This window comes from Nicotiana attenuata, chromosome 10, assembly GCF_001879085.1.
Source record: "Nicotiana attenuata strain UT chromosome 10, NIATTr2, whole genome shotgun sequence".
Classification (NCBI taxonomy): Eukaryota; Viridiplantae; Streptophyta; class Magnoliopsida; order Solanales; family Solanaceae; genus Nicotiana; species Nicotiana attenuata.
The window spans coordinates 41,774,191-41,798,459 of record NC_031998.1 but is presented as its reverse complement, the minus strand read 5'-3'; positions in this window follow the sequence as shown (position 1 = coordinate 41,798,459).

Sequence of the window (24,269 nt, the reverse complement as noted above, 5' to 3'; positions counted from 1 at the left end):
CATTCCGTTTCAGATTGCTTCCAACCATGCCCGGGTAAAGAGGCTCGCACCCTGCATGGCACCTGTCTGGCTCGACGGTGTTATTCTCCATGATGATTTTGCAGTGCCACATGTGCTGAGCCTGGCACTTATAAGGGACGTCGTCATCTTGAAAGTCTACCCTGAAATGATTCATCTTAACAACCATTGGTAGAACCTGTTTTCGGCATGCTTGCCTCATAACTCGCATAGGGACATATGGGTATATACCCCTCAACCCGATTAGCACCAAGTGCGGAGCATCCCTGGATCTGATAATAAACTCGTCTGTCGGGAAACATTCAACCATCCATTGCACCTGTTCCTCGGTTAGATTGTCGAAGAACTCTACCCATTCCTTGGCGCTTTCTGGCTGAGCAAATCTATCTGGAATATAAGTCATTTGCTTGGGGTGATGGAAAGCAATGTGATCGTTCCAAGCCCTTCGCGGGAATTCTTGGCAATAGTGACCCTTTTGGAAATGCTCCAACAACCACAACTGCAGTAATAAGTTGCAGCCCTCGAAATGATTTACCCCTCTCTGACAATGCTCCAAAGCCCTATAGATGTCGGCTACGATCATGGGGACTATGGTATATGCCTGTCCATTAATCCCTTCCATCCAAGTCTTTGCAACCATAGCCAACCTAATGTGAATTCTTCCCTTTTTCATCGGGAACACTATCAGGCCTAGGAAGCACACAATGAATACAAATACCCCGCGGTGGATATGACCCAGAGAAGTGAGCGAGATCTCATCATGGTAGGTGCGGAAAGATTTTCTATGGCCATACCTCTCGTACAGGTATTCAAAAGGTATATAAGATTCCTTCAAGAACACTAAGTCGACATTCTTCTTCAATCCCGTCATCTTCAAAAATCCCGTGCATGTATGATTTTCTGGTACCAATAGCCCAGGACTGTCCCAAGTTAATCCCACAAGCCCTCCAATTTCCTCCAGAAGTGGTGTCATTTCTATGTCGCCGAAACGAAACACCGCCCTCTCACTATCCCAAAATAAGGCGGCAGCCTCGATCAATTTGTTGTTTGGCTCAATATACAGCAAGGAGGGCAGGTTTCCCAGGTACTTCCTCACATGTTTCTTGTCACTTGAGGAAAGGTTCTCCTACCAATCTAGCAGTAATGATGGGATGTTGCTAACCATACCAAATCTGGGGACCTCGTGCCTCATTTTCTGCAAAACAAAAAGGGTTAGGCCCTTCTCCCCCACCAGACTCGACTATTTATACATTTGAGATCAACATATCTGCATTTAGTTCTCCAAATTAATGCACAGAACATGGTTGTGTCCGCTGGGATTATGGAAAACCCGATGGACTTTGGATGAGGCTTATCTTAAAGGATCATTATGCAGATAACATAACTGATCCGACTAGGTTTGACCATGATGCATACACAATTTTAACCAGAGTAAGGTTTCTATGGGGTTTTAGACTGGTACCCTCGAGCGGACAACTCGAGGGGGAAGGCACGGAACCATCGACTGCACCGCTGATCGACTGGTTTTACCGCAAATAAGCCTTTCCGAATTTAAGGGTAGTAAATAGGAAGAGCGCAACCACTCATTAAGGCGTTGCTATAGGATTTGATACGCACGAGTGGAGTATGATGTGGAGCATGATTTGTGCAGCAATTAATAACATGTAGTCAAGTATTTGCACGTAGGAAAAAAAATAAATACAGCATTTAAATAATTGAAAGACAATTATAGGGAAAAAGAAAACAAAGAGATACGTCAGTTTCGGGGATAAGGAATCATAAATGCTTAAAAGAAAACAGATATTTAAATTCAAACAAGGGGAAAGGGGTACGGGATAAAGCATGCTTGGACTAATTCGTAAAAGATAAGTTTGTTATTGTAAGAGCCTAAAGGGTATCCCCAGCAGAGTTACCATGTTGTCGCGCCCCTTTTTTTCCCTCCTCGTGGAGAGAGGTTCGAGTTTCGACATTCATGGGTGTAATAACTCATTTCCTTTTGGGAATTGGGTATTTGAAGAGTCGCCACCTAACAAATTAAGGTGCGTTAGGTCACCTAGAGTAATTAACTCTTGAATTGGTTTGCATTACCAGAGATTTAGGGTAAGGGCTCGAAATAACCTCGAGGGGAAGGTTTTAGGCACCCCTCTTGGTCCACAACTGTGGGTCCCGGCCGAACTTATATTTATAAATTAGTCCATATAAATAAGCAGTTGAATCAAATAGGTTGCGAGTAAAGCACGTTGGGTAACTCAAGTAATAAAGATTTTTGTTGAACAAGTTGTAAACAAAGGTTTTATATAGAAAAAGAAATTTTGGTAAAGGAGGAGTCCTAGGTTGGTTAACCTATAGGACCGCCCCACACAATGTCCGGTAAACACTCCTCGATGAGGGGCTACACATTAGCGCATAGTCATCATATCCTATATCTACCCTTCCCATCCCTTAGTGGTCATTCAAAGTGAGTGTTTGGTCAGCGGTCTCTATTGCGTGCTGTTACCCGTCCCTTCTTAATGGTCCTGGAGGGATTTAGGACATCTACCTATAGGTGGTTCTAGACAGACCCCTAAGGTTTTAAAGGTGAAAATTCTAAGGCGATAGGCAAAAAAATTAGGACTTTTAGCACATAAGATAAAAGGGAGCAATTAGAGGCTCAAATATTCCTCCTCAAATAAGGCACATAAATAGCACGACTCAAGCACAATTAAGGGCTTTTTATTGAACAGTATCCTGAGGGAGGATGTCTAGGTGAATATGCAGAAGACAAGCAATTTATTTTTATAAACTCTGGAGTAATGACCCTAGCAGTTGCCTATTGGTTTTTTAAAGCATGTTAGGGTCAGAAAAACATTAAGTCATAGAAATAGTTTCAGGATTGCAAGTTTTGAAAACGCCCTACAGGCTTGCCTATACGCGGAATACTGATGATTACATTTTATAGTAAAACAAGGCATATTTTAAAACAGACTTTTAAATCCCTATGGGCATGCTGTCTAATAACAAATTAAGACAGTTTAAAAAAAAAGAACTTGTTTCAGGGAAATATAAACCACTTAATTAAACTAATTCAGAAGTGAATTAAACGTTAACTGGATTGAGTTATTTAAACTGAACCTAGACGAGATCCATAGGCAGGATTTGATATTGTTCCCTATAGGCATGATATCTAAGTTTAATACTGATTTTAAAGACTTGCAGGCATGGAAACATACATAAGCACTTGTTATAACAGAATCTGGATTAAATCCTATAGGCATGGCATCTATTTGTGAAGCTGATTTTAAGACTTGCAGTCATGATTTCTATTACGGAATTATTTGAAACCTATAAGCATGATTTCTAGCATGGTGAGATAAGCATGACAAGATGTAAATCCCTATAAGCGTGATTTCTACTTGGTAAGTCAATCAGATTAAAATGTAAAGTCCTATAAGCATGATTTCTACCCGTGTTATCCCACAAACATGTAGCTACCCATCCCTTTCACTAATTACCCCAATATTTGTTTACAAATTATTACAGACCATATGAATGAATTACATAAGTAAATAAGAAAATAAGAAGTTATTCTATAGGGAGCCTTCAATTAGGCCCAGATTTCTAAAGCCTCCAATAGACTCAAATGCCTCAATTCCATAGACAATGTCATAGTCTAGGTGCATCAAAGTTCCCTAAGGATCTCAAGGATCCCGGGTTGTGCTTACACCTAGACTTGGTAACCAAAATTGAATAAGTGCAGTGGAAGGGCCAACCTCAGTATTCCAGAGTTCAGAAGGTTCCTAAGGGTATCCCAAGGTAGTATACATACTGGAGGGGGCGGAACTTATTGACTTAGGAGTAGAGTGGAAGTGCTTGACACAAGTTGAAGGTTTTAATGGAAAAAATGTATTTAAAGGAAGTTTGTTTGAAAATAATTCAGTAAAACAACAGAGACAGTTCGAAAAGAGATTGGAGTAGTGAACAAAAGTCCAAACACAACATCTTTAAGATAGGTTCATACACAGCCAGGGGTCACAGAACCAAAGCAAGTTCAGTAGTCACAAACAGGGGTCAAAGGATTTGGGGATACATAGAACACCTGATTGTAAACGCATAATCAAGCAAAGGTCTAGGAGTTGGTGTAGATATGCTCAGAAACAGCTGACCAGACACAATCACAGAACCAGACATAAAGAACAAACTTTCATACGGGGGTGATAGGGATTTGGGGATACATGGAGCACATGGTGGTAAACATATAACAGGTAGAGATAATTGGTACCAACATGTTCAGAAACAACACAGAGGGGGTAATATACTGATCTTAAGGAAGGGGAGTACATAACATGCTAATAACGTAAACATCAACTACAAGTTTGACAACAAAATCATAAATCTGCAAACTAGAAACAAGATGAAGTGAAGCAATAAAAGAACCATATTGTTGTTGGAATTTGAATTGAAACTAGAACATACCAGTAAAGAAGACAGTAAGCAAAGTGAAAGAGCAAGAGAATACAATGGTTAGCCTTAGCTTGCAGCCGGCTAACTTAGAATAGTGGCAAGTAGCACAAAGGAGAGAGAAAAAAAATTATGTGTGTGTGAGAGAGAGAGAGAGAGCTTTTGAACCAAGAGTGTTCGTGTGTCTGTGTTAATGAGAGCGTATGTATATATAGTAGTTAGAAAATTAGGTAAAATAAGGCAAGAATCATAGTAGCATAGTAATTATGGAACCAAATACTAATCAGAATCAAATCAATGTAAGTACCCCTTGAATTAAGGGGGTAATCAACCAACGGTAATAGGTAAAAATGATTAAGGAAAGAAATCAAATAGAGTATAAGGTATAAAATACACAATTAGGGGGTAAGCACATAGGGGTTTAATTAAGGAAACAACTAATGAAGAATCAATAAAGTACTCGGTTCACCAAATAAGGTAATAAAACAAAAATAAAGTTGTAGAGTATGGAAATAATCGACAATCAGCACAAAGTAAATCAGGGAATCAGGGATTTGATATTACTAATTTAAGGGGAGTAATAGGTAAACAAGTTAACAGAGGAATCGAGAGTTTACAGGGAAGTTTTCAAATCAGGCCAAGAAACAAGGAGTTCAGAGTCAATCAAAGAGAGAGTTTTAGCATATAAAAGGAGTGGAATGGGAGTAACCAAACACATCATGCAAAAAGGCAAGTATTGACCAGTCAAGATGAACACAAACATAAAGAGGCGATATAAGTTAGGCATAAGAAAACTCAGTAGAACATTTTCGAGGCAAGATAATCGCAGAAACTTAAACAAGAATCGAGTAGTCATGCTAACACATAGAACCAAACAAAGAAATCTTAGAAATTTAGGGCATTCTACATAGGCGAGTTGAAAAGGTAGTAGAATCATAGAATCAGTCGAAATATGCAAGAGGTAGAAGTTTAAACATAAAGAATCAATTTAAACAAGGTTTTTTAGAAGAAGTTCCAAAAACCCTAATTTTAGAAGAAGGTGAAAACACTTTGAAATCGATGACTCTTGTAAAAGAGTTTCAAAAACAGTGTAAAACATCAAAGAAACAGACTCAAATCGTTCAAAAAACGTACAAATCTAGGACTTGTAAGCAAAAATTAGGGTTTCAAAAAAAACCCAAGTATAGATGAAAGAACCTGTCAAAATCTCAAGGATCGTAACAAGTACAGCAGGATTTCGCTTGGAATCATACTGAAGTATCCAAGAACAGACCAGATGGCAAACCCTAGATGCAAGCCAGCGTGGCCCAGGGCCCTTGAAGGCCTCAAAGAAGGTGAGCATGGCAATAGAGGAACCATTGAAGGCTTAGGAGTTGAAGGGAGATCACCGAAGAAGATCGGAGAAAGGGAGGTCGGCGGTTGAAGGAGCTAGGGTTAGGTTGAGTGGTTGAGAGAGGAGAGGAGATGAGAGAATACAGGGGCGGCGGATTTAGAAAATGAGATAGGGTTAGAGGGTCGTTTGGAATAAAAAAGGAAGGGATTAATACAGGCCGTGCCGTTGATCTGAGAGGTCAACGGCCAGGATTTAATTGGGGCTGGGTCGGGTTAGGCGGGTTCAGGGTTTGGGTCTGGTGTTTTTAATCTGAAATTGGGTTGGGGTTGGGTTTACTTTGGGCTGAAATTGAAAATGCAAATCTGGCTACATTTTAAATAGCCTCTTTTCCTCTATATAATTTATTATAAATAATGAATAGTTTCTGGAAAATAATTTTGTGTTCTAAAATGATTTAAAATAGATATTTAAAATTTTAAAAATATAGGAGATCAATTTTACGCATATAAAGGTAGTTATACATTAAACGGGCTAATATTGCAAGTATATGCAATTTAGCTTTAAAAATACGAAAAATGCAATTATAAAAATGCACAAAAAATATTTTAACCATATTTTGGCGTAAATATGGAATTTAAATGACTAAATCACCCCAACAATAGTTTGAGGGTAATTATTGGGGGATTTTATGAGTAAAATGGAAGGAAATAAATCAATTTAAAATCTTTAAAATTATGGGAAAAATTATAAAAAAAACCTATGCATGCTTATATATGCATATATATGATATTTTGAAGGTATTTATGTATGTAAAAAAAATATAGGGAAAATTGGGTATCAACACCATCCTGCTCACATAACATCATCGCTACGCAGAACCTCAACACATATGCAATTAATCAAGCCGTTTCACAATCCACACGGCATAATATAGCATTACACGGAATAGTTGACGACATAAGTAACATCCAAGGCCCAAATACTCCTCCATAAACAACGCTATGCTAAAATGAGCACATCCGGCATGATATAGAGCCCACATTCACATTTAGATCCATCCACGGGCCTCAAGCAGATTCTGATTGTACCGCACTGGGCTAATAACCTTTTGAGGATCCATAATAACCCTTTTTTCCATAGGACACAGGAACAACCGTCAAACTCGGAACAAAATTCCACTGTCCACAACCAAATGAACCGAGCGCCCTTCAGGCAAAATTTCTCAAATTAGCGATAATACCACAATCTCCATACTTGGTCTCAATCTTGGATCAATTAAGTGACTACAGGTCACACTTATACAATCTTCCCATGGAATACGCTCCCATAACCTTCTGCACCAGGTAACAAGTCTGCACATCTATACCACAGGTCGTACTAATGCTGTAAAGCAAATCGGGAATCCACAAATCAGTAATCCAAGCCTCTTACACAGGACACCGATCTCAGGTGACGCTAAAGACAATACCAGCTTATTCTAACCATTTGAATCCTTTCTGCTCATCCGAGCTTGTGACATTCTTGTCAACGTCGAACCGCAACCTTGATCCTCAACTTCCAATTCCCATGCTACCCACTGCACTTAGTCATGCCAATATGCAGGAGTACAAGAATTTCATCATAACTCTTGAATCACTAATAGGGTACCGAAACCCTTCACTTAACTCATTTCATGAGAACCATTGCATCGCAGAAAATACAAACCTCGAGTAGTGTCTAAACCACCAAAAATTCTGATTGAGATCCAACTACACATAACATGCCATAATACCTGAATGCCTCCAAGTAAAATCAATTACAGCGCCCGTCAAGCCTTGCACGTACTGCCACAAATCACATGCATAACTCAACGTGCTGAAGGAACTGATCGTTGCCACCCTCATGCCAATTCAACCATTGCTAGCCAACCTGTCTTCTCCCAATTTATTCTTAACTTGCCTTAGAAATAATAATAGCTCCATTCATTACATCACAAACCTAAATCCGCACTCATCCTAAGCGACCTTATTTCACGAGACCGCATTGTCCCAAATCCCACGAACCATCTCATACCCTCCTTGTGCGCATATTCACATCTTCAAGTGGTAAACCCATTCTGATAATTCCTCCATGAATCCGAAGTCATTTTCTCCCATTCCTCTCATGTTACACCACAGACCGAAGATAACACAGAACGCTCTAAGCCCCTTCTTCATAATCTGATGCAAAAGCTCGATACTTAACCATATTACGGTCTCGAAACCCTGAGGCACCACACTTTAACTTTTAAATTCACTAGGACTATTGTTGAGAGTCACCCACTCTAACTTGGTCCCGAATATAATCAACTCCAAGGCGCTGCTAGCACATGAACACCCTCTCAAAGAAATACCCGGCTGAATCACCTTTCTTGTAAATCACCTCTACACGAAGCATAAATACTGAGTCTTCCCAAAACATGAACATAAGTTGATAAGGCCCATCACAACACACATTCCTCAAATTATTTGCTCAAAGCACCACTGATGTCCTCTTTCCTTAGTCGTACTAACCCACCAATTTAATCATAGGCGGTGGGGCTCTCCCGCTTAGCTTGAAGCCACCTATTACATTGTCACACCTCCTTTTTTGCTAATACACCCTGTGAAGGGTATAATAAAGGAGTTTTTCATATTAAAGGACAATCGAAGCGGGATTCATTTATTAAGAAGTTCAGAGTTGCCACTTGGGAGATTTATGGTGTCCCAAGTCACCGGTTTGAATCCCGAATCGAGGAAAAGGTTTGACTCTGTTTAACAGTCGCGAACCAGAAATCCGGGTAAGGAATTCTGTTAACCCGAGAGAAGGTGTTAGGCATTCCCGAGTTCCGTGGTTCTAGCACGGTCGCTCAACTGTCATATTTGGCTTAAGTCTGATTTTAATTCATGGCATCCTATAGTGCAATTTTAAAATTGTTTAACCGCTTTTAATTAGTTTTTATGAAAGTGAACGTCGTTTAAGAACGTGTTTTTGGATCACGTCACATGAAATGCACCCGGATCCTCGACACCTCTTATTCAACGTTTTGGTATTTGGATTTGGGTCGCATGAAATGCACACCCGTAGTTAAGAAGGTAATATTAAATTACGCGCCTAAAGCAACTACGCGTTTTCAAGTTTGCGAGGGCCATGGAAATTCAACTAAATGGCACGCCTCGATTTCTAAGGATCAAAAAATTAATTAAGTGAGGACCATGCATTTTGGGATTTTATTCGGCACGGCACACCTCAATTCCAATTTTTAAAGGAAAACTCAGACTAAACTTTGAGGGCCATAAATTGTACGTTCGGCTAATATGGTCCCCCTCAACTCATCAAAGGACTAATGTGAAGATAGTACCATATAGCATCCATTCAAAATTCCTAACCACTTAAAGAGAATCCGTATTGGCCTGTTATTATTACAGCTACTCACATGAATAGTCTGAGCCCATTGTAAATGGGTGAAAGCATACAGTGAAATCATAAAAGAATCCCTCTCAGTAGCAGACCACTCTTTCATGGGAGTACCACTTTCAAATATAAAAATTACCTCTTCTATACCTTACTCTTTAGGAAAATTCAGGTCATGGAACGTATGTAATAAGCAGTGACTCAAGTTCATACAACAAAGTTAGCTCAAATGTTGCTAGCAACTTGTGTAAGAAGCTCTCAAAACAGAATAATGCAACTCATGGAAAACTAAAGACAATAAGCTAGCTATTTCACTTCTCAGAACATATGATCACTCTTGATAGCAAAAGAATCTAAGCACAGATTGCTATATGTTTTCAAAGATTAGCAGAACAATTTAGGCACTGACGGGCAGACGTACGACCCCAACAGAAAAGATATCAAATCGTCCATCATAAACCCATTTCAAAGAGAGGAAGACAAACGACGCTTTCTGAAAATTGCACACGAATGCACCAGGTCTGGTAGACCATTGCCAAATCAAACAACCATAGCTAGACAGGTAGACTGCCCAGCTAACCAAAACCAACGTGAGCCCCAATAGTACAGAATTTGCATTAAAAAGAACTGGGCAGATTTGCTTCTTAAATAATGCAAAACAGAGCAAGTGTTAAATAGCCTAATAATTCTAACGACTGCCCAAATTCAGAAGATATGGACATTGGAAATGCGACTAAATGCAGTAACGTACACTCAATACCTTCACAAACATATGTGATGAACACAGAATCACATGCAAGTTGTAGGAAAACCAACTGAACTATGTTAACCACAGATCTTATACCTTCGCGTCAACACCAAACAACTAACAAGGAATTTGTTTCCAAACTTAAATGGATAAGGGCCTGTTTCAATGATCTTAGCAACAGAACCTCAAACACTAGAACCTTAACAGGTCATTAACATTAAAATGATGAGGACAACTTCAAACACTAAATCACTTTAAGCACACAAGACAGACTTTAGCATACTCAAGCTAATCAACTAATGAACAGAGGACTCCGAAATCTTTCTCATGAGAGCCTATTCAAACAGAAACTAATAACACCTCAAATGCATTGCTTCATACTCATACTGTCATGTTCAGAATCAAGCAAAACCATGATTCAACCTCCAAGTTTCAACAAACAAGAGCAGCTTTACGTTAACAGACCAACTAACCACAACAGGGAAACCTTGCGAATATTAGGAGAACTCGTCGACCTAAAACTAACAGTAATGTGACACCCTTCAGGAATCCATACGATCACAAAGCTGAACGCAATAGTTCATTTTAAAACGATAAAATCTCGACTCAAATGATAACTCGACCCCCAAAATAACAGTTACAGCACACAGGGAATAGAAGACGAACACTCAAACCAGCTCTTATTGAATGAACGCACTCAATCGCATCACACCAGTGAAAAGAGATTCATCAGCAAGAAACAATGTATCAAACATCATTTTCGAATACGAATCGAAACTAAATGATAATTCCAAGTTCAACTCCTATACGAAATGTGAGCAGAGAAAACACCATTCTAGAAACGAATCCCCATGGCTCAATAACACCTTAAAACAGAGATGCAGAAGAAAAAGAGATTGAACCTGAAATTTCAAACTTATTCAATAATTATAGACTCAACGATACACCTTTTGACTCCAAATCCTACCGAGGTTCAGCAGCAAATCAGCAGGACAACAGTGGAAAACTAAGTCGACGAACTTGAACTTTAATTCATTTTTCACCTCTTTGGAATTCAAGGCCGGATTGAGAAAAAAAATTTTAAAAAATGTATATTCTTCTTTGAACCTTTGAAAGAAAATCTCCAGAGAAGAGAGATCAGAAGCCCAAAAATCCCCAAACTCTTTTCCTCTCCGATTTTTACCCCGGAATTCTCCTCCTCAAAATCAGATCAGGTTCCTTTTTGAAAACCAACCCCTGAGGAATGTGGGGCTCGGATTGAGTGAAATCAATCCAACGCCTCACACTCATCCAGCGCCTCGTTCCAGAACCTTCCAATCGTGAGATATATCTCAAATTCGAGCGAGTGAGAGGAGAGGGGAATCTTGGCGTCAGAAATTGTTAGAAACGCAAGAGGAGAGATGGAAGGACGCGTGGGTTAGGGATTTGGAATCACTCGCCATGGATTTGGCGAGTTGAAACGCGCTTTGTGAAGAAGACGATGAACAGTGCGCGTGGAGTTAGGGATTTTGATTTGTTGGGTCTTATCTGTGTATTAGTGTATGTATTTATGGAGCGGGTCGGGTTTAGCAGGCGGGTTGGGGCGGGTAAGGCTGGAATTGGGTTGGGGCCTGGGTGAAATGGGTCGAAATTATTTGGGTTGAATGGGATTTGGGCTTGGACTGGGGCGGATTTTGGGGAAAATAGATTGGGCCTGGGAAATTTAATTGTAAAAGCCCAAAATCAGACCTCTTTTTCATTCTTTTCCTTTTTCTTCTTGTTTCTCTTTTTAATTCCTTTTTTTTTCTTCTTTCACTTAAGATAAATGAAATCCCAAATTAAATCATAAAACTAAATTAACCTATCAAAAATACTAATTAATTCTAAATAATAATTATCATAAATAATTAAAACCCAAATTAAAGGAACAACTATCAAAAATCAAAAACTAAAATTAAAAGGCGCAAAATAAGTTATTTTTGTGATTTTCCTTTTTATAAAACAACTTAATTACTGATTAATTCTTAAAAATGCAAAGTCAAATCCTAAATGCAAATGCAACGTATTTTTGTATTTTCATTAATTAAACAAAATTAACATGCGCAGACAAATGCAAACAATAACAAAAATGCTACAAAAATCCACGAAATCGCACATAATGGACAAAATTATTTTGTTTTGAATTTGTGGGAGTAATTCATATAGGGCAAAAATCACGTGCTCACATACATTACTCTGGACGCCACCGAGATCCCTTATCCCCCATTGACATGATCTTGCACAATCAACCCGCCAAATTCCTCGAAATCCTTCTGTTAGCATTTCATGAACACTATGAATCACTAACCACATTTACATATTCGACCTCTTACCGGATAGCCAATAGAACTCTTCGTAGAAGCTTCGTCAACCATGCGACCGCTGACCTGCTCACAGGAGATAACCCACCTGTGGAAATTACATGCCGACCTCTTCCAATATCGCTGCACTGGGTACAATTACTACAAAATCAATAACCTATCCTGAGCCCGTGCTCATTCACCAGCTGTGCAAGTCCTTTCACTCCTCGTGGACATCAACTAAAGGTGCGACAATACATTCAAATCCAAAGTCATGTTGTATCCTTCTTCGTAACGAGAAACTCCTTTCTGTCGTATCCAATCTCCCACCGTGTAATAGCCATTATTCCAAATTAAGTCCGTAGACCTAGTCACTGTCCACCATGAATCCCAAATCACTCTAAACTTTTCTCAAGATGTGTAGTCATCCTACCACAAAACCCATATGCTACTCTACTACCCTCCCACTTTGGTCAAACTCACTCCTTTAAGCAACCGTTCAACTCCTGATTCTCACCCTTGGCATTCTAAAGGTTTATCCACTACAAGACACCTCCAACATGTCCTTCCTCATCCTTCGTTGCCCAGTTGTTGCCTTAAATCGAGGTCCATCTCTGTAGCACCTGAAGCAACAGATCGCCACCAGCTCTAAACCTCCCCAAAGATCATCTTCCTTGATCCCTAAACACCCGGAACACCGATTCAATCCTGAACCACCGCGATCTCTAAAGCCGCTTCCCAGGCACTGTTTCATAATACTCTGCCCCAAAGGCGAATTGAAGAAGACCATAACACCGGCGAACTATAACGCGTTCAACAAGGACGACGACACCACTTCACAGATGAAAATTCGACCATGCTCAAAACTACCAAGTCTCGTTACTCTATCAACCTAAACCTAAACATTCATAGTTCGATTGCCTTTCCGCCGCCAGAAATAAAATACTGAATCTCTGAATCATGTACTGGGTAAACCTCCTTCCAAGTCATTCACTGCTTCGATACATAGACAAGCATCCCACCATTATACAAATATTGTGCGATAGCAACGCACGAATCATCATAACAGTCAATTCAAAATCTCAAAATCGTAGGTAGTACTGACACTCAGCTGAAACGACAGAACGACCTTCTGTAAGGTGACGGCAATAGTCCAATCAAATACGCAGGGAGAAACATCCTGCACCGCATCTGTAGTACCATTACAATTCCTCGATTCCCAATTTATAACAAGCACTTCACGTCGCATAAGATTGAATAGGAAAGAGACAAAGACATAAGCCTCACAGGAATCAATCACACAATGTGGAATCAAGAAAGGAAGTTCTCCTAACAGCCCTATAGCCTCTCGACGATAAGTACAAACGTCTTTGTACCGATCCACAAGACTCTACTAGACTCGCTCATGACTCGTGAGGACTAAGTGAACCTGGATCTGATACCATGTTGTCATGACCCAAAACCCATTAAAGGTCGTGATGGCGCGGGACACCGCTGTCAGGCAAGCCAACAATAGTTTATTTAATTTGATTCTCTTTTTACTATTCTTTTAAATTCATAGTTTCCTTGAATTAAATAGTGGAATATGGAAATTTCAGAGTAAATAATAATTAACAATCTCAATACTAAATAACCCATAATCATCCCAGAACCCGGTGTGACAAGTGCATGAGCATTAATTAGGAAATAAAATAAAATTATAGTAACTTTCTGGAATACAAATTTGGACAGGAAAGAAAATGTAAATACTCTGAAGGAGACTTTGCTGGATGTGGGTCGTAATATGGAATGCAACTCACCTAAGTCCCCGCATTAACCACGTTGTTGTGCCCACAGGACCACTAATATATATGTGCCTGCACAACAAAATATGCAGCAAGTGTAGCATGAGTACGTAAACAACACGTACCCAGTAAGTATCCAGTCTAACCTTGAGAAGTAGTAAGGAGGGGTCGACTCTGACACTTACTATGGGCTATAAATAAAATGTCAATGATATTGTAACGACCCGAATGGTCGTTTTGAGCAATTGCGTCCGGTTCGGCAGTTTGAGGTCATGAGTAGCTTCATGTTATGTGTATCGACTTGCGTGCATGGTCGGAATCTGTTTCGGATGAATCGGAGTCGAATTGGGAGAAGGAATCTATTTTTGGAAGCTTAAGCAGTGAAAATTTGACCGGAATTTGACTTTTGAGTAAACGGCTCCGGAATGAGTTTTGGATGATCTCAGTAGCTTTGTATGGTGGTTTTGGACTTAGGCGTGCGTTCGGATTTGGATTTGGAGGCTCGCAGGGTAGTTTCAGGCATTTCGGCGAAAGTTGGAAAAGTTGAAGTTTGGAAAATGGAAAGGTTTGACCCATAGTTGACTTTTGTGTTATTGAGGTCGGAATGCGATTTCGGAAGTTGGAACAGCTCTGCTATGTCATTTGGGACTTGCCTGCAAAATTTGGTGTCGTTTGGAGTTGATTTGATATGGTTCGGACACTTGGTTGCAATTCTAGAAGTTCTTGAAGTTCATAGTGATTATCATGCGTTTTGGCATCCGATTTGTGGTTCTAGAGGTTATTTTGGTGCTCCGGTCGCGTAAGCGAGTTTGTGTTATGTATTCAGACTTGTGTTGGTGTTTGGATTGGAGCCCCGAGGGCTCAGATGAGGTTTGGAAATGTTTCGGAGTGTTTGGAAGAAAACTTCTGGTTTCTGCTGTCTGTTCTCGCATTTGCAAGGATTTCATCGCATTTGCGATGATGGGCTGGGGCAGGGGAGTTCGCAATTGCGAACTACTTCATCGCAATTGCGATTAGCAGCTCCGCATTTTCGATAAAACCGTCGTTTTTGCGATCATTACAGAGCTCGCATTTGCGAGACTTGAGTCGCATTTGTGACCTGATCAGAGTTGGCCAGCCTTCGCATTTGCGATAATTTTGTCGCATTTGCAGGATCGCATTTGCGATCCTGATGTCGCAAATGTGACATCTGAGGCTGGTATTAAGGTTCCAATTTCGGGATTTAGCTTCATTTTTCCATATTTTGAACCCTAGGTCCGAGATTAGGCGATTTTGAGAGAAGATTTTCATACCAAATCACTGGGTAAGTGCCTCTAATCAATTTCCAACTATATTTTGTGATTATATCTTAGATTTAACATCAAATTCATGAGAATCTAAAGGAAAATTTGGGGAAATTTGGGAAATCTTTCAAAAATGTAAAATGATGATTTGAATGACCAAATTGTCACGATCCCAGTTCGCCCTCCGTGAACATGTCGTGATGGCACCTAGTCACTACAACTAGGTAAGCCTAACAATGCAGAAATAACATAAATTTCGGAAACAAATAATTAAACTAAACAAAACTAGAAGGGTAACTGTATATAAATGCCGCTCGACGTATACAACCCAATAATGCGGAAGTCTACAATATCATCCCAAAACCTAGAAACTCACGGGAACACAAGCTAACAGAAAGTAATACACGGCTCTAACTCCAGAATGTCTAAAGCAAATGTACAAAAGGAAAAGCTAACTGCTAAAGCTAGAATAAGATAGAGACTCCCGGTCTGCGGACGCGGCAGATGTACCTCGAAGTCTCTGCTAGATCTTCCCGCCTCGAGAGTGATACGCCTGGGATGAAGTACCTGGATCTGCACATGAAAAACATGCGCATAAGGGGCATGAGTACACCACAGCGGTACTCAGTAAGTGCAAAACCTAACCTCGGTTAGGTAGTGGCGAGGAAGGTCAGGGCCCTACTGAGAATAGGCATAATAATACATCTTGCAACAGCATGAAATAAACGAAAGTAATGAGTACAGCTATGAAGTAAGACAGGTTATACAAGGAAACAATTAACACTCAGAGAATAAGACAACACAGAGTAAAACAGCTCAATACCAATACCAACAACGAGGATCTCCCAGGATACCGTCCTGTAGTCCTTTTCATCAACTGTCCAAGGAGCTCCCGGGATACCGTCCCGTAGTCCATCATATGAGTATATCCGAAGGATCTCCCGGGATACCGTCCCGTAGTCCAGCTATTAAGGTGCAGGGGGGATCTATTGGGAATCTAACCCGCAGTCCCATAGTAAATGTGCAGGGGGATCTACCGGGAATCTAACCCGTAGTCCCAAAGTAAACAAACAAGGGGGGAGCTACCGGAATCCCACATTCGTAGTCCCAATGTAAAAGCGCAGTCACAACACAAAGAATATTCAGAAATGAAGCTCCAAAATACAAGGCAGCAGGTAATTCTAGTCTAACATGCTTCACGTAGTGCAAACAAGGCAACTTGAACAAATAGACAATTTAGAACAACTAAGCGTGCTTTCCTAGCTAACACAATCTATAATTGCAATTAAAATAAAGCAGATAAGAAAGAAACTCAGTTTAAATATTCAAAGCAAAACCGGATTTTTCAACCATTAGCTCAAGTACGCGCTCGTCACCTCACGTACAAGGCATTCAATTACCAAATATCATATCATAAGGGGAAAGGTCCCCCACACAAGGTTAGACAAGCCACTTACCTCGAACTGGCTCCAAAATCAACTCGAAATCACACTTTTGCCACGAGTATCCAACTCCAAATGTCCCAAATCTATTCAATTCAATTACATGTCGTAAATAACATCTCAAGCAACGGATTCTACAATTTAATTCAAAGCAAATATGCGAAATTATGTAAAATGACCAAAATGCCCCTCAGACCAACGTCTCAGAATCAGATAAATTTTACTTTTTCAGAACCCTCGTACTCTCACGGGTCTAACCATACAAAAATATCTCAAATCGGAGGTCAAACACCCACTCAAAACTCAATAACTTGGTCTATGACGTTTTACCCATCTCTCATTCAAAAAACTGAAATTAAGGTGGGGTTCGTGATTATATTAGCGGGCTTTAAGCATAAGAGAGTAGAGAATCGTTACCCAGTCGTTGCCTTTGAAAATCCCTCGAAATTTCTCCCAAATCCGAGCTCCCAAGCTTGTGTTTTGATAAAAATGGCTAACCCTCGGATTTTGAAATGTTTATACTGCCCAGGTGTTTGTTCAATGCGATCACAGGAATTCTAATGTGATCGCAAAGGGTAATGTTTAAAGGTTCCAAAAATTGGTCTATGCAAACGCGGCCTAAAGCCTTCGATCGTAGAAGAGAAGGAAATAGACGTACGCAATCGCGAACAGGGCCACGCTATCACGAAGAGGAAAATGCAAGAAATTACTAGATCCTAATTTCTACTATGCGAACGCGGGAGTACAATTGCGAACGCGAAGAAGGAAAAAACTGACTTACACGATCGTGAACCAAGTAATGCGATCACGTAGAACAAAAATATCACCCTCTGGATTTCTGTAACAGACCTGAACAGAAAATCTGCAACTTTTTGCAACTCAAAAATGCCCTGTTGAGCATCCGAAACACACCCGAGGCCCCGGGACCTCAACCAAACCTACGGACACATCCCATAACATCATTCAAACTTGTACCAATCCATAAACCACCTAAAACAACGTCAGAAACTAGAATTAATCAATGATTTGAGCCTAAGAACTTCAAATTCTCTCAAAACACGATTACGATAAAAAACCTAACCAAACCTCGTCCGAATGAGACATGACGGAACTACTGCAACTTCCGGAATTCCTTTCCGACCCTCGGATCAAAATCTCTCTATCGGACCGAAAACTTTAAAAATTCAAACAACGGCATTTCAAGCCTAAATTAGCTACGGACCTCCAAGACACATTCCGAACACGCTCCTAACCTCAAAATCACCTAACGGAGCTAATGGAAACATCGGATTTCCATTCCGAGGCCATCTTCGCACTGTTCTGACTATGGACCATTTTCCAACACTTAAGCTCTCCTTTAGGACTATGTGTCCCAAGACTCTCCGAAATTCAAAACCGAACGTCCCGGCAAATCAAAATAGCAAAATTAAACTTGGGGAAAGTCAGTTACTAGGGAATCGGGGCATAAATTCTAAAAACGACCGGCCGGGTCATTACAGGAACACCTGAAAATTTATTCTGCTTGTGTTCCCAGTATGTCCTACATGGTGTACATGCTGAAATTCTTGCTTTGTTTGCTTGCAAATCTTCCATACAGCCCTCTAAATAGTATTGCCTCGATATGTAGCCATTTTTTGCATTTCTATTACATCGAGCACAGGTGTGATTTTCTGCTGCAAAAACCTCTGCCTAGCACCTTAATTCTGTGCTAAATGTGTATATCTTTGTACAAAATTCGAGTATGATCCATGAGTGATGATTTGGATGTTGACTGCTATCCGTAGTTGCTAGGTTACTTTCCTTTATCAAGATATTGAGCCATTGAACATGGTGATCATGTTCAGAATCTCCCAAAATATGGTAATTACCTAGCATATTCCTGTAGAAGTCCAGTGTCATGTTTGTGCCTTCCACAGCTTCGCTCTCATTGGAATGAGTACTTAGTACTAATACCACCAAATGAGATTTTGGCATATGGAAGGACATGATTATAGTAACGTCACATGCAAAAAAGAAAACTATGTTAGTTAAAACGATTGGTTCCCTTATGTCTTCAAGCTGCCTGCCAAAAATGATCCCTTCACATATGCAGGGCTGCTTGGTGTTGCCTCTTTCATCTGCTTCTGTGAATTTCCATGAATTTGCCAGACTCCCTGTATGAACCTTTGACATGCTTTTGGTGATCCAATAACCAGCATTCCCACACATAAGCCTCCTCGATTGAGTCGTGCAGCTGCTATGCACATATGTGCATCTGTCAATTTTGAGGGTANGGTTATACAAGGAAACAATTAACACTCAGAGAATAAGACAACACAGAGTAAAACAGCTCAATACCAATACCAACAACGAGGATCTCCCAGGATACCGTCCTGTAGTCCTTTTCATCAACTGTCCAAGGAGCTCCCGGGATACCGTCCCATAGTCCATCATATGAGTATATCCGAAGGATCTCCCGGGATACCGTCCCGTAGTCCAACTATCAAGGTGCAGGGGGATCTATTGGGAATATAACCCGCAGTCCCAAAATAAATGTGCAGGGGATCTACCGGGAATCAAACCAGTAGTCCCAAAGTAAAGAAACAAGGGGGGAGCTACCGGAATCCCACATCCGTAGTCCCAATGTAAATACGCAGTCACAATACAAAGAATATTCAGAAATGAAGCTCAAAAATACAAGGCAACAGGTAATTCTAGTCTAACATGCTTCACGTAGTGCAAACAAGGCAACTTGAACAAATAGACAATTTAGAACAACTAAGCATCGTTTCCTAGCTAACACAATCTATAATTGCAATTAAAATAAAGCAGATAAGAAAGAAACTCAGTCTAAATATTTAAAGTAAAACCGGATTTTTCAACCATTAGATCAAGTACGCGCTCGTCACCTCATGTACAAGGCATTCAATTACCAAATATAATATCCTAAGGGGAAAGGTCCCCCACACAAGGTTAGACAAGCCACTTACCTCGAACTGGCTCCAAAATCAACTCGAAATCACACTTTTGCCACGAGTATCCGACTCCAAATGGCCCAAATCTATTCAATTCAATTACATGTCGTAAATAACCTCTCAAGCAACTGATTCTACAATTTAATTCAAAGCAAATATGCGAAATTATGTAAAATGACCAAAATGCCCCTCAGGCCAACGTCTCGGAATCGGATAAATTTTACAATTTCAGAACGCGCGTACTCTCACGAGTCTAACCATACAAAAAAATCTCTCAAATGGGAGGTCAAACACCCACTCAAAACTCAATAACTTGGTCTATGAAGTTTTACCCATCTCTCATTCAAAAATCCGAAATTAAGGAGGAATTCGTGATTATATTAGTGGGTTTTAAGCATAAGAGAGTAGAGAATCGTTACCCAGTCGTTGCCTTTGAAAATCCCTCGAAATTTCTCCCAAGCTTGTGTTTTGATAAAAATGGCTAACCCTCGGATTTTGAAATGTTTATACTGCCCAAGTGTTTGTTCAATGGGATCGCAGGAATTCTAATGCGATCGCGAAGGGTAACTTTTAAAGGTTCCAAAAAATGGTCTATGCGAACGCGGCCTAAAGCCTGCGATCGCAGAAGAGAAGGAAATAGACGTACGCGATCGCGAACAGGGCCATGCGATCGCGAAGAGGAAAATTCAAGAAATTACCAGATCCTAACTTCTACTATGCGAACGCGGGAGTACAATTGCGAACGCAAAGAAGGAAAAAGCTGACTTACGCGATCGCGAACCAGGTAATGCGATCGCGTAGAACAAAAATATCACACTCTGGATTTACACTATGCGATCGCGTAGGGTTACACTATGCGATCGCAGAGAAGGAAGGTCTGCAACAGACCTGAACAGAAAATCTGCAACTTTTTGCAACTCAAAAATGCCCCGTTGAGCATCCCAAACACACCCGAGGCCCCCGGGACCTCAACCAAACCTACGGACACATCCCATAACATCATTCAAACTTGTACCAATCCTTAAACCACCTAAAACAATGCCGGAAACTTGAATTAATCAATGATTTGAGCCTAAGAACTTCAAATTCTCTCAAAACACGCTTTCGATCAAAAACCAAACAAACCTCGTCCGAATGACCTGAAATTTTGCACACACATCCCAAATGACATGATGGAACTACTGCAACTTCCGGAATTCCATTCCGACCCTCGGATCAAAATCTCGCTATCGGACCGGAAACTTCAAAAATTCAAACTTCGGCATTTCAAGCCTAAATTAGCTACGGACCTCCAAGACACATTCCGAACACGCTCCTAACCCCAAAATCACCTAACCGTATCGGATTTCCATTCCGAGGCCGTCTTCACACTGTTCTGACTATGGACCATTTTCCAACACTTAAGCTCTCCATTAGGGACTATGTGTCCCAAAACTCTCCGAAACTCAAAACCGAACATCCCGGCAAATCAAAATAGCAGAAATAAACTTGGGGAAAGCAGTTACTAGGGAATCGCGGCGTAAATTCCAAAAACGACCGGCCGGGTCGTTACATCCTCCCACACCTAAACATTCGTTCGTCCTCGAACGAGCATAAAGACATACTTGAAGTAGTGAAAAGATGAGGGTAACTGCTGCGCATATCCTGCTCGGTCTCCCAGGTCGCCTCCTCGGTCGGAGCATCGGAACATGAAATATCGGATGAACTCCTGCCAGGCTGGGAGGTAAGGAAAGCTCCTAAGCAACCTCCCCAACATGCCTCAATATCTCAAAAGGGCCAATAAATCTCGGACTCAACTTCCCTTTCTTCCCAAATCTCATAACGCGTTCATAGGCGAAACCCGAAGCAGAACCCGCTCTCCGACCATATATGAAATATCACGAACCTTCCTGTCCGCATAGCTCTTCTGTCTGGATTGGGCTGTACGGAGTCTATCCTGAATTACCTTAACCTTCTCCAATGCATCCTGAACCAACTCTGTGCCCAATAACCTGGCCTCACCCGGCTCAAACCAATCCACCGAAGATCTGCATCTCCTGCCATATAAAGCCTCATACGGCGCCATCTGAATGCTGGACTGATAACTGTTGTCGTAAGCAAACTCCGCCAATGGCAAGAACTGATCCCAAGACCCTCCAAACTCGATCACACGCGCACAGAGCATATCCTCAAGAATCTGAATAGTGCGCTCGGACTGTCCGTCCGTCTGGGGGTGAAATGCCGTGCTCAACTCCACCCAAGTACCCAACTCCTGCTGAACGGCCCTCCAGAACCGTGATGTATACTGAGTACCTCTGTCTGAAATAATAGAAACTGGAATACCATGCAGACGAACGATCTCCCGGATGTAAATCTCCACCAGTCACTCTGATGAATAAGTAGTACACATAGGAATAAAATGGGCGGACTTGGTCAGCCGATCCACAATCACCCAAATAGCATCAAACTTCTTCAACGTCCGTGGGAGTCCAACTACGAAGTCCATGGTGATTCGCTCCCACTTCCACTCTGGAATCTCTATCTGCTAAAGCAATCCACCCGGTCTCTGGTCCTCATACTTCACCTGCTGACAATTAAGGCACCGAGCTACGAACCCAACTATATCCTTCTTCATCCGCCTCCACCAGTAGTGCTGCCTCAAATCCGGATACATCCTCGCGGCACCCGGATGAATGGAATACCGCGAACTGTGGGCCTCCTCTAGAATCAACTCCCAAAGCCCATCGACATTGGGTACACAAACTCGACCCTGCATCCTCAATACTCCGTCATCACCAATGGTCACATCTCGAGCATCGCCATGTAACACCTTGTCCTTGAGGACAAGCAAATGAGGGTCATCATACTGCCGCTCCCTGATATGATCAAACAAGGAAGACCGAGAGACCACACAAGCTAGAACCCGGTTGGGCTCCGAAAGATCCAATCTCACAAACTGGCTGGCTAGGGCCTGAACATCCATCGCCATAGGCCTCTCTGCTGCTGGTACATATGCCAAACTCCCCAAACTCTCCGCCCGGCGACTCAAGGCCTCAGCCACCACATTGGCCTCGCCGGGGTGATACAGAATAGTAATATCATAATCCTTCAGCAACTCTAACCACCTCCTCTGGCGCAAATTTAGATCCTTTTGCTTGAACAAGTGCTGCAAACTCCGATGGTCGGTATAAATCTCGTAAGGCACACCGTACAAATAATGATGCCAGATCTTCAAGGCATGAACAATAGCAGCTAACTCAAGGTCGTGGACAGGGTAATTCTTCTCATGTATCTTCAATTGTCTCGATGCGTAGACAATCACCCTACCGTCCTGCATCAACACCGCTCCAAGGCCAACCCGTGAGGCATCACAATAAACCGTATAAGACCCCAGACCAGTATGCAATATCAAAATTGGGGCTGTAGTCAAAGCTGTCTTGAGCTTCTGAAAGCTCGCCTTACACTCCCCTGTCCACTGAAATGGGGCACCCTTCTGGGTCAATCTAGTCATAGGGGCCGCAATCGATGAAAATCCCTCCACAAAACGACGGTAGTAGCCCCCCAAACCGAGGAAACTGCGAATCTCTATAGCTGAGGACGGCCTGGGCCAACTCTGCACGGCCTCTATCTTCATCGGATCCACCCGAATGCCCTCACTGGATACCACGTGGCCTATGAATGCCACAGAACTCAACCAAAACTCACATTTTTGAGAACCTGCATATAACATCTTCTCTCTCAAGGTCTAAAGCACGGTCCTCAGGTGCTGCTCATGATCTTCCCAACTCCGGGAATATACCAGAATATCATCAATAAAAACAATAACAAACGACTTGAGATATGGCCTGAACACACTGTGCATCAAATTCATAAAAGCTGCTGGGGCATTGGTCAGCCCAAATGACATAACAAGGAACTCGTAATGACCATGCCGAGTCCTGAAGGCAGTCTTCGGGATATCTGGCTCCCGAATCTTCAACTGATGGTAACTAGAGCGCAAATTAATCTTAGAAAACACTTGTGCGTCCCGAAGCTGGTCAAACAGATCATCAATACGAGGCAAAGGATAACAGTTCTTCACTGTAACCTTGTTCAACTAGCGGTAATCAATACACAAGCGCATAGAACCATCCTTTTTCTTCACAAACAAGACAGGAGCACCCCAAGGTGAAACACTGGGTCGAATAAAACCCTTATCAAGCAATTCCTGCAACTGGTCCTTCAACTCCTTCAACTCAGGAGGAGCCATACGATACGGAGGAATGGAAATGGGCTGAGTGCCCGGCAATAGATCAATGCCAAAATCAATATCTCTATCAGGCGGCATGCCTGGAAGATCAGCTGGAAACACATCGGGATAATCCCATACCACTGGGACCGAATCAACAAAAGGGGTATCAACACTGACATCTCTCACATAAGCTAAATACGCGGCATACCCCTTCTCAACCATACGCTGAGACTTAAGGGAAGAGGTAACTCTACTGGGAGTGTGATCTAAAGTACCACTCCACTCAACACGCGGAATACTTGGCATAGCCAGCGTCATGGTCTTGGCGTGA